The 13,821-nt window shown below is 44.6% G+C and overlaps 1 long non-coding RNA gene across 1 annotated transcript in view; it reads right to left on the bottom strand.

The window, feature by feature from the left end:
* Positions 1-13,821, bottom strand: part of LOC139059926 (uncharacterized) — a 24,108-nt gene extending 10,287 nt beyond the window's left edge. Inside the window, exons 1-2 of the long non-coding RNA XR_011514519.1 lie at positions 13,793-13,821; positions 7,463-7,572 (exon numbers count right to left, since the gene is read on the bottom strand). This is a non-coding gene — a long non-coding RNA (uncharacterized lncRNA). The remainder of the gene's footprint in view (positions 1-7,462; positions 7,573-13,792) is intronic.

Below are 13,821 nucleotides of genomic sequence, written 5' to 3'. Positions count from 1 at the left end.
CTGATCGTAACAAGCGCTTTGTTTTAATAAAGGGCACATATTCCACATTCTTAACTTATGCGCGAATGGGAAACGTCGGATGCTTATTTTGTTTTTGTTTAGCGTGAACGTTGGAGCGCTGTCGAACCAAAACGAGCTAGCTACTAGGCGCGTATATAGCTAGCTGGCGCAATTAGGGTATCTACCTGACGTTTAAATGTTTGAAGCCTATTCAGATGGCGCGGTCTACTTTTACAGTATTTTACGACGCGTGAATACACCAAAAAGATCTGTAACATGTGGCAGCCTTCAAATTTCGACAATAAAAAGCAGAAATCCAGTGCTTGGATATAGCTAGCCTTCACCTGAACAGGACAAAATTTTCTCCCAGAAACGGCTTCCATTTTACTTCAAAGTACAAAGCGTAACGATTATGGGGTATTACGTGCTTATATATATATATATATATATATATATATATATATATATATATATATATATATATATATATATATATATATATATATATATATATATATATATATATATATATATTAGTTAAAAGGACAACGCTTTCAAGACACACCGATTTTATTCGGACTCCAACGAGACATAGATCGCGCATCCAGCCACACAGTGATCATGCTTCCATGCGAAATCCCCCATTTTTCACTTTTGACCACCCTGTTAGGTTATTCGTATTTAATAGAATAAAAAGTTGTGGAGCAAGATGGTTCCTTTAATTAGCGTGGCCCACGTAAATGCCGAGTGCCGTGATAAACAACCACAACCGCACCAGGCTATAGCAGACGACACGCGCACGCTTGGCGCAAAAGTCGACCGCAGCGCTGTGGTGGCGGAACCTGCTACCCATAAGCCATAGAGTTTCGTACAATGTAGGCGAGCCGAGGAGTTCGGAAACGGGAAAAGTGTCTATAAACGTTCGTTCAACCTCAATATGTGTGTAACGTGCTTAGCAAGACGGTGCTTGAGAACGTGCTTGCATCTTCACCGTTGGATGCCGCAAGCTCGCCAAGCGGAACAAAATTTGATTCGTACGATCGCATAGTGATGGCGCCACGTGTCTAGCGCCCACCTGGAGGAAAGTTTTCCTTCCTTCATGCGGGCAGCTGGGAGGAGGCGCTAGGGCACTTGACTAAACAGGCCCGTAATAATTTTAGTTCTATTTGCAAACAGTAAAAAGTAAAACGGTCTCAAGTGCGAGTAGGACCCGAGATCCATTCAGGAGATTGGTTTTCATCGACTGGCCCAGCGAAGCCGTGTTTAGCTTTTCGTCCGTCGCAGTAAGTGTCCTTGCATGAGCCCTACGCCATATCCTATGTCAGCGTATGGCCAAGTGCTCATGTGCGGAGAGGTCGAAGCCCAGTACGAAGTGGCACCCGATTTAGGTCACGGTAGTGACAGCAGCTTTGGCGAAAGCCGCGGCAGCTTTAGACGGATGCCAAAAATTGATCTCCCGTGAATACATGGTAGAACAACCGTTGTATTCTCACATGCACAGCCAAATAGATTAGGGGTGGAAGGCTGAGCAGCATTCTTTGCCTGTACTTTGAATCTATCTATCTATCTATCTATCTATCTATCTATCTATCTATCTATCTATCTATCTATCTATCTATCTATCTATCTATCTATCTATCTATCTATCTATCTATCTATCTATCTATCTATCTATCTATCTATCTATCTATCTATCTATCTATCTATCTATCTATCTATCTATCTATCTATCTATCTATCTATCTATCTATCTATCTATCTATCTATCTATCTATCTATCTATCTATCTATCTATCTATCTATCTATCTATCTATCTATCTATCTATCTATGGCGTCGTTTCGTCAACTGGGAATATATCGCAATATCAAGGAGCATGAATAATATTTATGCACAGCGAAGTTAAGGAAGCGTACGTAAACGTCCTAGCAAATATCTGTAAAGACTCCACAGCTGTACCATAATTCCCCGGAAAAATACTGATAATCAGAGGGGTCAGGTAAGGAGACTCAATTTCTCCAAGGATATTCACTGCATGTTTAGAAGTATTGAAGTTATTAGAATGGGAAGGCTTAGGATTGAGGAACAACGGAGAATATTTAGGCAACCTACGGTTCGCAGATCACATTGTCCTGTACCAACAACGCTGGGGATGAATTGCAACAAATGACTGAGCACCTTAGCCGAAAAAGCGCAAGAGTAGCGTTGAAGATTACAGTGCAGATGAAGTAGGTAATGTCCAATATCCTGGCAAGGGAGAGAGAGAGAGAGAAGTAAACTTGATTACAGGCGTATTATTTAGACCCTGGCAGAGGAGCTAGCATGGAGGTCGTGTGGCCGCGATACGGTTAGCCTACTCTTCCAGCATGACCTGGTAGTTTTGGATCATCAGTCTTGATCCTACGCTCCCAGGCCTCTAGCTTGGGAGCCTGCCGAAGAATCGTTCTTGGAGGGGGGGGGGGGGGTGGAGGGGGAGGGTAGGTGGCATGGGTACCCCCAAAATATGTGATCTTGGTCTGCGGTTAGTGCTTCGCAGTGCCTCTAGTTAGATCTAAGCTCTTGCTTAAAAATTTTAGACGACCTTCTGGGCCTTAGCACGGATCAACTCTGTAACCGCCATAAAGTCGTGGCCTGCTCCCGGTAAAGAATCATGCTCGGTAACGCATACGCTCTGCGCGAATCCTTGTAAAATTGATTTAATTCGTCATATGTGAGGACGGGTTCAAGCTGGCCATGCGGGTAAAGCCTCCCTCCTGCCGGTTATCTGCTGCTCGGGTGCCTACGGGAGCTGCTTCGTTACCAGAGTTGCCGGCATGAGCTGGCACCGACATTGGATGGATAATGCCCTGGGTTTCGAGAAGTCTGCTTGCAATGGGGCCGATTGCCCCAATAGGGTAGCTAGCTTCTTATGGCAGATTTAGAGTCGGGAACAACGAATTTAACGTCAGGTAGGGACGCGCCCATAGCAATTGCGGCCTCTTCCGCCTCCACAATGGAGGACGGCATCAGCCACCAACGGCAGCGATTGTGCAACGGCCATTGTCCGTGCAAGCGGCATCCACGTATATGGCCGGTTTGTTTTTAAGACTTCGTCAGACAGCGTCCGCCCTGGCTTTGCGTCAATCCGTGTTGCCATTTCCCACGTTTTTTGGGGAGAGGACAAGCGGTAACTTTGGCCGCGGATGTTATTAGGAATTCGGCAGCGACGTGGGATGTCTACAACGGGATTGTACCCCAAGGCGCAGAGTATTTCCTGTCCTGCAGCAGTTCCGGATAGTATGATCGTCTGTGACCATTTCTCGGCTTCAATAATTTCCTCTGCCGTATTCTGATTGCCAAGTGCTAGCAGCTGATCGCTGTTGGTATATTTTGGCAGTCCAAGGGCCTGTTTACAGAGTGTGTTGATGAGGCTGTTGATCTTGTCCAGGCCATCTTTCCTAAGATGCAGCAAGAGAGAAGATTTCGTGATTGACAGTCTACTTCTAGAACATGGGCAATATAATGTTTATCTAGGTGACTTCCTCACAGGGGACCCTGATCACGAGAAGGAAATTTGAAGTGATATGACAGGCATTGCTAAATCATGTCAGACAGCTTGCAGCTATCCTTGAAAATTACAGAATCATTGCATTTTACCGGTGTTAGCATATGGGGTAGAAACTTGGAGGCTAACAAAAAAGCTTGGAAGGTAGAAAATGTGTAACGGAACTGAAAGGGAAGCCCTGTCGAGGACGGGAGGAAATTAGGTGGTGGGATGAAATTAGGACATTTTCATGCATAACCTGGAATCAGCTAGCACCAGACAGGGATAATTGGAGATTGCTGGGAGAGGCCTTCCTCCTGGCAGTGGACATAAAAGTAGGCTGATGATCATATTAGGATTAGAATGGCATGAAGGACATGCATTTCATGACACTTACGCCGTCGTGGTCGTTTGTTTAACTACATATATATGCATGACGTGAATGACACGGCATAACGTGCATCGATCTATGACATGACTAGGATGAGAAGCATTCGTGACATGCCAAGGCATGAATGGCAGGCATCCCATGACGTAAACATAATTGAAGAGTGAGAGAGGAGCCCGGCTGCATACACACCTCTACATGACGCGTTTCGCAGCTGGCATTGTTTCACTACATTGTTTCAATACTAATCGCGTTAACGTCAACAGTATTCGTGAGATAGGGTCTGCCGGATTTTTGCTGTTTAATTTTTGGAAGAGTTAGAAGGCAGCCCCGTAAGTGATATTCTACGCCATTACACTCTTGGTCGCGCGAGCCATCATTCCATATAATTCGTCCGTAAAATGGTGTCAGGGTGTAGTGGACCCATACAGCTTGGTAGAATTGACCATAAAATGTGGGTCAAGGGTTTGTAGCTTCTCTTTGAGCCGGATCGCTGAGCTATGATGCCGGCGCCTCGTGTGAAGAGCGAAGATCGCCGTTAACAGGCGTTATGTAGAAGCGCTGAAGCGATAACTTCTAATTATTTCTATCGCGCGCATTGGCGATATTTTGAGCGGTCATTATGAGGAGGAAGCGACTTCTTTTGCCCTACCTGCTCTGTCTACTCCTTCCCTCCCCACAGCCCTCCCGCTGCCCCCCATTTTTTTAGCTTATATGAAAACCGACTTGGCACGGTAAATTTAACCTCGCCTTTCTTACAGCTTCCCCTAACTGCTATTGCTTTCCTTTACCAAAAACCTGTAACCCAAATGTCGACGATGAGCGTCTCCCTCCTCGAGTGATCATATTTGCTGTATGCGCAAAAAAAGTAGCGAGCAATAGTGGTAGCCTACTCGGAATAGGGGTGATACTTTATTTCTATTCTTTAGTGAAAAGACGGCCGATGACAATCGACAGGAAAAAAAAAAAAAAAACGCCCTCTCACCTTCCAGACCTCCGCTGCGTTGCTTTGTGTAAAGCTGTCTTCACATTTTGCTTTTATGCCAAGTGGAAAAGCTTGCTTTGCAGAACTAAATGATCTGTGTACAGTAGTGCGGGAGAAGACTGCGTCTAATGTTGTAAGCCAACGTCGGGGCGTTCTATGCTATGCGTTATCATGATGACACTTGCTTCAGGCCTTGACCTGGATCGAAGCGGCGTGCTCCGTCATCTGATATATTGTTGTCTAATCAATAGCCGCTCGTTCACTCGTTCGTTATTTTTTTATTTATTTCTATTTATACGCTCCGAATGGGGTAATTTGATACGAGTCCATCATGTTCTCTCTTATTCTTTGTTGTTGTTGTGAAAGTGTCAGCGTGGAATGAAGAAACAAAGTTTTGTTATGAGGTCGTGCCGCTGCTCCGAGACGCGCGCGCTACAATGGTTTGCGTATCTAGTTTGACGCGAGGCTGGTTATTCCGCTACGAAGCGTCTGCCGCAGCTGTGGCAAGGAATATTTACGGCGCCCCGAGCCGACCTCGTATACCACGGAAATAATTACCTGTCAGAGTACGCAGTCATAGGACGCAAAGGCAAAGATTTGGAACAGATGTCTCGAATTTGGACTCTTCCGTTTTTTAGGAACATTTATTGTACACTTATTTATGGTTCCCCCGCCGCAAGCAAACACTGCTCGAGCGCTTCCGGTCGCTATATAATTTCGCTCGAGACGCAGGAATAGTTCTAAAGATGTAGTTTTAGCCTCTTTTCTTTTCTATTTCCGATCTCTCCTATTGCAGGCCAGCGTTCCGTCGATTTCTATGACAACCTTTGTCCCTGTTCCCTGCGCGTTGCTCCGCTTCATAATTTATTCTTGCATTTGAGTGCACATATGTCGTCTGCTGACTTTTGTGCCAGAAAATACGTACGCGATCGACATTTCCTCAGATTTTCATTCGAGGTTCTTTTATTCGTGCACTGGCAATCTTCTCGTGTGCAACTTTTCCGCAACAAAAGAGTCTAACGGAATGAGAGAGGTAAACGAATAGGGCAAATAGGTATATGATAGAGTGCTTTGTTTACTTGCAGGGCAAACCGATTGTCTTTACTGAGCTTTTATTTATTTATTTATTTATTTATTTATTTATTTATTTATTTATTTATTTATTTATTTATTTATTTATTTATTTATTTATTTATTTATTTATTTTTCAGGGGGGAGAAATAAATAATTTACCGCACTTCGCGGCACCCATCATTTCAGCGAGCTACGGAAGCCTGTGACGCATATTTGTTAGAGGCAACCGGCTCGGACCTCGACTTTTCTCGTATTTAAGAATGGGCATTTCCGAGTTCAAGTACACGTGAAACGCTGAAACATTCTTATTAGGCAACTTCAGCGCCAATTTTGATCACATTCGTGAAAAAGAAAGAAAGAACGATTTACAGTGAGTGATTGTCGCATATTTTCTTTATTTGCTAAGGCCCTCGAATAACTTAGAAAACACTGCAGCATTTTTCGAACTTGAAAAAAAAAAATAAAATGAGAATAAACGGGAAGCTTGCAGCTTCATTAGTATGCAACGAAAATATGTGCCAGAATTATGTAAACAGTATCTGATAGAACATGTGGAACGGGCAAATCCGATGTATTACACCAACGCGGGTAACTGGCGAAAATAAGTTTCTGCGAGCTGGCTTTACCGACGTAGCAAAAGCGTCGGAAGTGAGAAAGAGAGAGATAGATCGAGAGAGAGAGAAAAGAATGAAAAAAAGGAGAAAGACATGGAGGGGTTAGCGAGAACGCAAACTCTGGATTGCTACCCTTCACTGGCGAACCGGGAAGGTAGAAAGATAAGAATAAGGTAGAGAGAGACAGAGACACACGATCCCAGCCAGTCACGATCATGTCACCCTATTGCAGCACAGGGTCGCGAGGAGACACACGTCGAAAGTGAAGTTCATTTCTTTGTTTCTGAGACACAAACGGGAGCACGAGCAAGACTGCCAGGCGCCTCACAAAGGCTCCTGCTCTTACGGGCGTTCGAGTACGGCATCAGTTGGCATATGCATAATTTTGAACACACACAATGGTGCAACACATCGAGATCACAAAATGAAGCGGCACAACGTGCGAGAAAACGTCGTGCTATGTACAAGAGAACACCCGATTTCACTATAGGACATTACCAATATCGGATGAACCAAATAACAACGTTGTGTTCGGGAAAGTCTTTCATTCGTGCAGGCCGCGGTATGCAACGCGTTGATTTTGTTGCTGTATGGATTTTACGGAATTGCGATATCTGTTCTTTTAATTTTTTCTGCCGACTCGTAAACAATACGTTCCGATTTGATTAAATCGGTTTTGTTCACAAAATTTTGTGCATAAAGATGTTGTAATATGCGAAATGCCTAAATCAAAACTTTTCTCCAGGGAGTAACTAGAATGATCTTTAGCTACAATAAGGTTAATTCATTTCATTTCAGGGCTGGTCTTTCGAGATCATTTTAGCCTACGTTTCACATGGACATGCATTGGAAGAGGGTAAGGAATAAGACTTTCCATACCTGTATGCGAAAAGTGTTGCAAGTCTGTAGGTTTCACCCAGATGGAACAGCTTTGCTGTTTTTGTTGTTTGTTTTTCTCGGAACCACTGCACCAAATTTGAAGAGGTTTGCTGAATTTAAAACAAAAAAATGAAGGTATAGTGACTGTTAAAAAACAAATCTTTATTTCTGTAGACAATGTTTTAAAATAGAAATTGTTGAAAATCACAAATTTTCAGTAATCGAAGCTATCAAGTTTACAACGCCGTAGCTCAGCAACGAAAGATGACATCAGAATTCCGTAAACTGCGCGGAATAGTACATATAAAGTGGACAAAATTAATGTAACATAGCTCTCGAATGCATCACTAATATGTGAGTAGAACGTTTGGAAAACCCTTGCAGATATTGTAACGAATTAACGTAAGATATAAGTAGATGTACCAAATTTGTCCTCTTTAGGTGCTCTAACATATGCAGTTTACAGAACTGCGATATCTGTTTTTGGTGCAGAATTACAGATTTCCGTCCGTCACGTCCGTCCGTCCGTCCGTCGATGTAGATGTAGATCCATCCATCCATCCATCCATCCATCCATCCATCCATCCATCCATCCATCCATCCATCCATCCATCCATCCATCCATCCATCCATCCATCCATCCATCCATCCATCCATCCATCCATCCATCCATCCATCCGTCCGTCCGTCCGTCCGTCCGTCCGTCCGTCCGTCCGTCCGTCCGTCCGTCCGTGTCATTATGCCGTCGTGGTCGTTTCTTTAACTTAGTACGTATCAGAATAGGCATGACGGGGGTGGAGCGACATGCACGCATACATATCATACATATCATAAATGACATGTCATGACATCACTACCATGACATATTTGTCGTGGCACGTATGTTATTACAAAAATGGTATGAATGACATGATGCCGTCGTGGTCGTTGCTTTAACTCAATATACTGTACATTTACAGGAACTGAAATTTCGTCGAGTTTGTAAGAATTCATACTTAACTTAAAGTGCAAAAGAAAAAATGGCTGTGGCTTAGGTAAGGTTAAGCCCAGGATGCGAAGCATACTAGCCTTTATTTTAGTTGTTGAACCACTGTTTAGCCTGGTGAACTGCTGTTGCTTGGCTATATTTGGTTCGGCTAGACGAAGAAACAACTCATGCATTACTTCTTCGCCTTCAAGAGTGGAACGCGACAGCGTTCCCGTCGACCCGCCAAGGGGTGTAAGACAATGGGTTACAGGGCAGCGACTACGCGTCCCGCATTGGACGCGGTGAGCGTCGAGCAAAGCAGCGTTCGGCGCGGCAACGAAATGTGCGCCTGAGCAAGAGACGCACGCCTTAGAAACAGCGCGTTTCTAAGGCAACACCGCATTCACTAGAGGCGCTTTTGTACCGCTTTGAAGCGTTGTACTCGTGGCTCAGTGGTAGCGTCTCCGTCCCACACTCCGGAGACCCTGGTTCGATTCCCACCCAGCCCGTCTTGCAAGAGTGGAGCCAAAGCCACTTCTCCTCTGTCGTGACGTCACGGTGTCACGTGATTTCATGGTCACCGCCGCGCCTGAGGAGCTGGGTTGAGCCCTCGTAATATGCTTCGCATAAAAAAAAACACAAGGACAACACCAAGCCCTGCTTTTTCCTGGTGCACAGGGTGTCCGGGTATCACAACGCTGCACCAAATTCCACTATGGCAGCGTCATCACAGCCCGGCCAAGGCGAGGCATGCACCACGGCACTCCTCCGAATGGCTATAAAAGGACACGGGCTTCCGATTGTGCTACAGTTCCGTCGTCAAGACATCCGTTTGTGTCCTCCAAGTGATCTCATGCGCTACCGTCCGTAAGCATTTAACTTCTTCATTTCTTACCCATCTTGCTCCTCCGTGCCGATTCTTTACACGAATCTGCTCGTCCGTAGAAATCACGTGATCGTCGTTACCATCGTCGTCGTCCCCTCGCTGCGGTCGTCACGCTCACGCATTCTCGCGTTAATTCCAGTTCACGGTACTCGCGTCACACACAAATACAGGATTTATCACGCTGACACATTTGTCAAGCTGGTAACGCTTTGCGGAGCCCCAAACAATGCTGCATAGCCAGCTGCTTGCAAAATTCTTTGCGCAACGTCGATTCCCAAAGTTCGTGGGAGCTGCGAAATTCCTTTCTTTTTAACTTTCTAATTTTTGGCACTTTCGTAAAAGACATTCAGGGCCCAAATCAAAGTTTCGCTTCCTACAGTCAATAGAATTTAACTTCCTCTCTTAAATGCAACACATTTCATTCAAATTGGTCCGGAGGCTGCCTCGCAAAAGTATTTCTGCGTTGCACATGTCCATTGTAAGCAATGTGCTGTAACAGTATCGAGTCGAAGCGCTGCTGGACGTCGGAACTGCAGGAGAATGCCCTGCTGTTTGAAGTTCATTCGGTTTGCCAGAATATTTTTTTAAGAACGCGTTCTTAAATTCGTTATAATTTTCGTTATTAACAGTTCGTGCAAGCCTCCCTAGGACAGCTGCTACAAGGTATGGATGGAATTCTGTACAAAGTGTAAAGACACCAATTCATTCAACATGTTGTAGAGAATGACAACTTGGAAAGGTTCACCCATAGAAGTCCCAAAAAGAACATGAAACACTCGTAGAAACTGCACTAAAGGCGAGATGCGCCTGTTTCGCTTCTAGCATTCATTCATTCATTCATTCATTCATTCATTCATTCATTCATTCATTCATTCATTCATTCATTCATTCATTCATTCATTCATTCATTCATTCAGATGCCATGAATGTCCCAGAACATCTGACATGCTACATAGCAAGGGGAAAATTGCGGCAACTGAGCGATGCACACATTCCATATGGTCCGTGATTTTGTGTGTGCTGTGTCGGTACTTTCGCTGGTCGTTGTGCCCTGTTTTGAGCTGCAAAAAATGAGAAGCCGCGTGGTTCATGTGGCGTAGCTGCTAGCCGCATAATATTTGCTGCTAGCCTATATAAGAGTGGTCAGTTTCTTCGTCACCCGTGATCAGGTCCGGAGATAGATAGATAGATAGATAGATAGATAGATAGATAGATAGATAGATAGATAGATAGATAGATAGATAGATAGATAGATAGATAGATAGATAGATAGATAGATAGATAGATAGATAGATAGATAGATAGATAGATAGATAGATAGATAGATAGATAGATAGATAGATAGATAGATAGATAGATAGATAGATAGATAGATAGATAGATAGATAGATAGATAGATAGATAGATAGATAGATAGATAGATAGATAGATAGATAGATAGATAGATAGATAGATAAACTTTGTGGAAAACTTTATGTTCTCCGTTCTCTCTCCACCGTGCAGTCGGGGGGCCCTCTAGTTCAGGAGTCCTTTCTCGCTCGGTCGAACAGCTCGACCTGGTCCGTCGAGTCGGAGCTGAACAGCGCTGCCGCCCATTGCTATCTATGGAATGCCTTAATAGTACGACTCTCACGGCGGCGCTGGCGTCGAGGCACCCTTTTGCCATCACATGCAGGCAGACGCACCTCTGCGGCTGACATGCGGCACAATTTCCGTCGAGTTCAACACTTAGGGGGCCCGGACCTCCGCCCACTCTTATTTAAAAGCTGTCGTAATCTCATGAAAAGTCAGGACACGAGCCGGTGATGACTGCGACTCGTATATTTACGGCCCACCGGCTGTACACGATTATCTTTATTTAGTTCACGACCTTGGAGGGTGTGTCGTTTCGAGCGCTTCATCTTTCATTTTCAAGCAGATCTCTTGCCTTGTTCCTCTTTTCAATTGCGCACGCAGCGCACAGCCGCGAAATGTGCCGGTAAGGAATTACTACCCACCGGTGCGCGCGACCCCAAGATCGAGGCGAAAAAAAAAAAAAGTGGGACACACGTGAGTCTAAATGCGAATGTGCGATTCCGGCGGTCGCCGGAAGCTGAGACGATCGAGTGGCTCGGTAGACTGAGCTGTGCCGGCTCTTTAGCGCGCCTCGAAATTAGTTGCGCTCCATCGACAGCACGATCACGTATTCCGACCCTGAGAACCTCGCGTTGCGCTGTTCTCAGAATTCTGCGTTGTTACTTCTTTTGTTTGTCCTTTGGCTTAAAGGCCGCGGAAGAGTCGAAGTAGGACGAAAAACGCGCGAGCCGTTTTCTCTGCCATTTCACTTTAATGGCGCGCTCTTTAGCAAGGGGAATGGCGCGCGTATAACAGCTTCGGGCCTTGTTTTAGCCATCAACGCCGCTTGTCTGCCGGTTTGCATGCGTACGCACGTCTCCAGAAAAGAACATCCATTTGCAGTCGACGCAGTTGAATCCAGTGGTAGTTATGCGTATAGCAGTAGATGTGGTGCACTTTGACGTCAGTGTGATGTTTCGAGTAGACGTCCATTTTTCGTTGCACGTGCAAGAGAATGTCATATGGCCCTCTTCACATTATCGGAGCCGGCGATGTCATCACATGGGAGAATTAGGGGCAAAGGGGAAGCAGAGCTCGAACATTGCGTTGCTTTTGCGAGAATACAGGGGTCATAATGAGATTGCTTTAAGTTTAAAGAGGAAATTGCGACCTTGCAGAGTCGCAACTCAATTTCCAGCGTAGCTATTTCTTTTGAGCAGTTGCATTATCAATATCAGTTTCCCGCATAATTCAACCACGCACTTTAAAACCTTGCCTGCATATTACGCTTTCGAGCTTGAGGATTTTTGAGCAAAGGTTATAACTTGACCCACACGGCTTTGACTTCGCACGCGCACCAGCCAGAATGTTCGTCAGTTTTCATTAAATTTGATCTCGTTGGCTATTATTTTTGTTGCAGTACAGCTCGCTGAATTCCACGCCCGATTCTTAAGACGCACTTATGACCTTCTGGAGCGCTTGCGTAAGTAACGATGGGCTAAACTAACCCGCACACTCCGAACTTTTCCTACACTTCACCCGTAACCTGATGCCTATTTGTATGAAATATGAACAAGATGACTTGTTAAGCCCACCGACAAAACCACGGGCGCCTCCTGTAACGCTGGAAAATATGAAAAAAGCGAAGAGTCAGTTATTATGTGCAGAGCTCATTATTAAGCCAAAAACGTTAAAGCTTCGTCAAAAATTATACTTAACCCCCCCCCCAACCCCCCCCCCCTCCCTCAACGCCTCCCTCCATCTGATCTAATTTGCTATGAGTGTACACCCGTGGGGAAAAGTATACGGACCACAGGGTTGGCGAAAAACCTAAACTTCCTCGTAATTAACATGAATAAACTGATATTGACGAATACACTGGAAAGTCGGCAATGCCAAATTTGAACTACCATCCTCAATTTCAAGTTACAATCACAGGCAGAAGAAGAAAATCGGTTTTATCGCGCAATTCCTTTTGCTTACAGGTGTTCACTCAGTGGGACGTACAATTATTTCGTAACACTGGTAAACCTTGCGGTTAACCGCCGTATACAGCTTTCGAGCACTTGATCAATGAATGTTTTATGAAAGCCCTAGCACATCCACACATGTTTAACTTCTCATGCTCTCAGTGGCTGTTATAGTTTTGACGGAAAAGCGGACTAAATTCTGCGCCGTTCGTAAAACCCACTCATAATTTTCCGGCGCGCTTCCATATGCAGGGTAGTGCAAAGGCCGTAACTGACCCACGTCGCCTACACTTCGCCTGCACATCACCGATACCATGCCCCTTATTTCCACGAAATATAAACAAGGTGGCCCGTTTAGTTCATCAAGGGTACCTGGGAAACATAAGTACCTCGTATAACGCATGGAAATGGGAGAGAGAGAAAGTGTTTATTTATTTATTTGAAGTACCTTACAGGCCCGTAGGGCACTGTGTAAGGTGGGGGGGGGGGGGGCGAAAAATACCAACAGTGCATGCACAACCAGATGAAGAAGAAAAAAGTGCAATACATGGTAAATGAAATTTGTGCACATAATAGCTGTAAAGAAGAGGAGACTAAGAAATGCGGAAATAACGAGAAGAAATATAGTACATAGTTTAAAACCCACGATAACATAAAAAGGTCATGGCGCATGAATAAGTACGCAATTCATGCTGAACTTCAAATGCTTAACTTCAAAATATGAACCATGGTTTTGTTCACTAATTGTTCACAGGAATCATAATTAAGCTAGGACCGCCTAAATAATTCGTCCTACATCACCCCTATACACGCCCCTCTTTTCAATGATAGGGATCTCAGTATCACGTACAGTTTTCTCTGTAGATTGGGAAACATAGCGTCTAACGCTCGTTTAACGCTTTAAACCACTCGCTTAAGACATCTTTTTTCCCCAAACCCTGTAATCAACTTACCCTCTTGAAAAGCTTTGCCTACACATCAC

The sequence above is a fragment of the Dermacentor albipictus genome, chromosome 5, assembly GCF_038994185.2.
Source record: "Dermacentor albipictus isolate Rhodes 1998 colony chromosome 5, USDA_Dalb.pri_finalv2, whole genome shotgun sequence".
In the NCBI taxonomy this organism is placed as follows: Eukaryota; Metazoa; Arthropoda; class Arachnida; order Ixodida; family Ixodidae; genus Dermacentor; species Dermacentor albipictus.
Note: the sequence above shows the minus strand (reverse complement) of the source record. Positions and strands in the feature narration are given on the sequence as shown.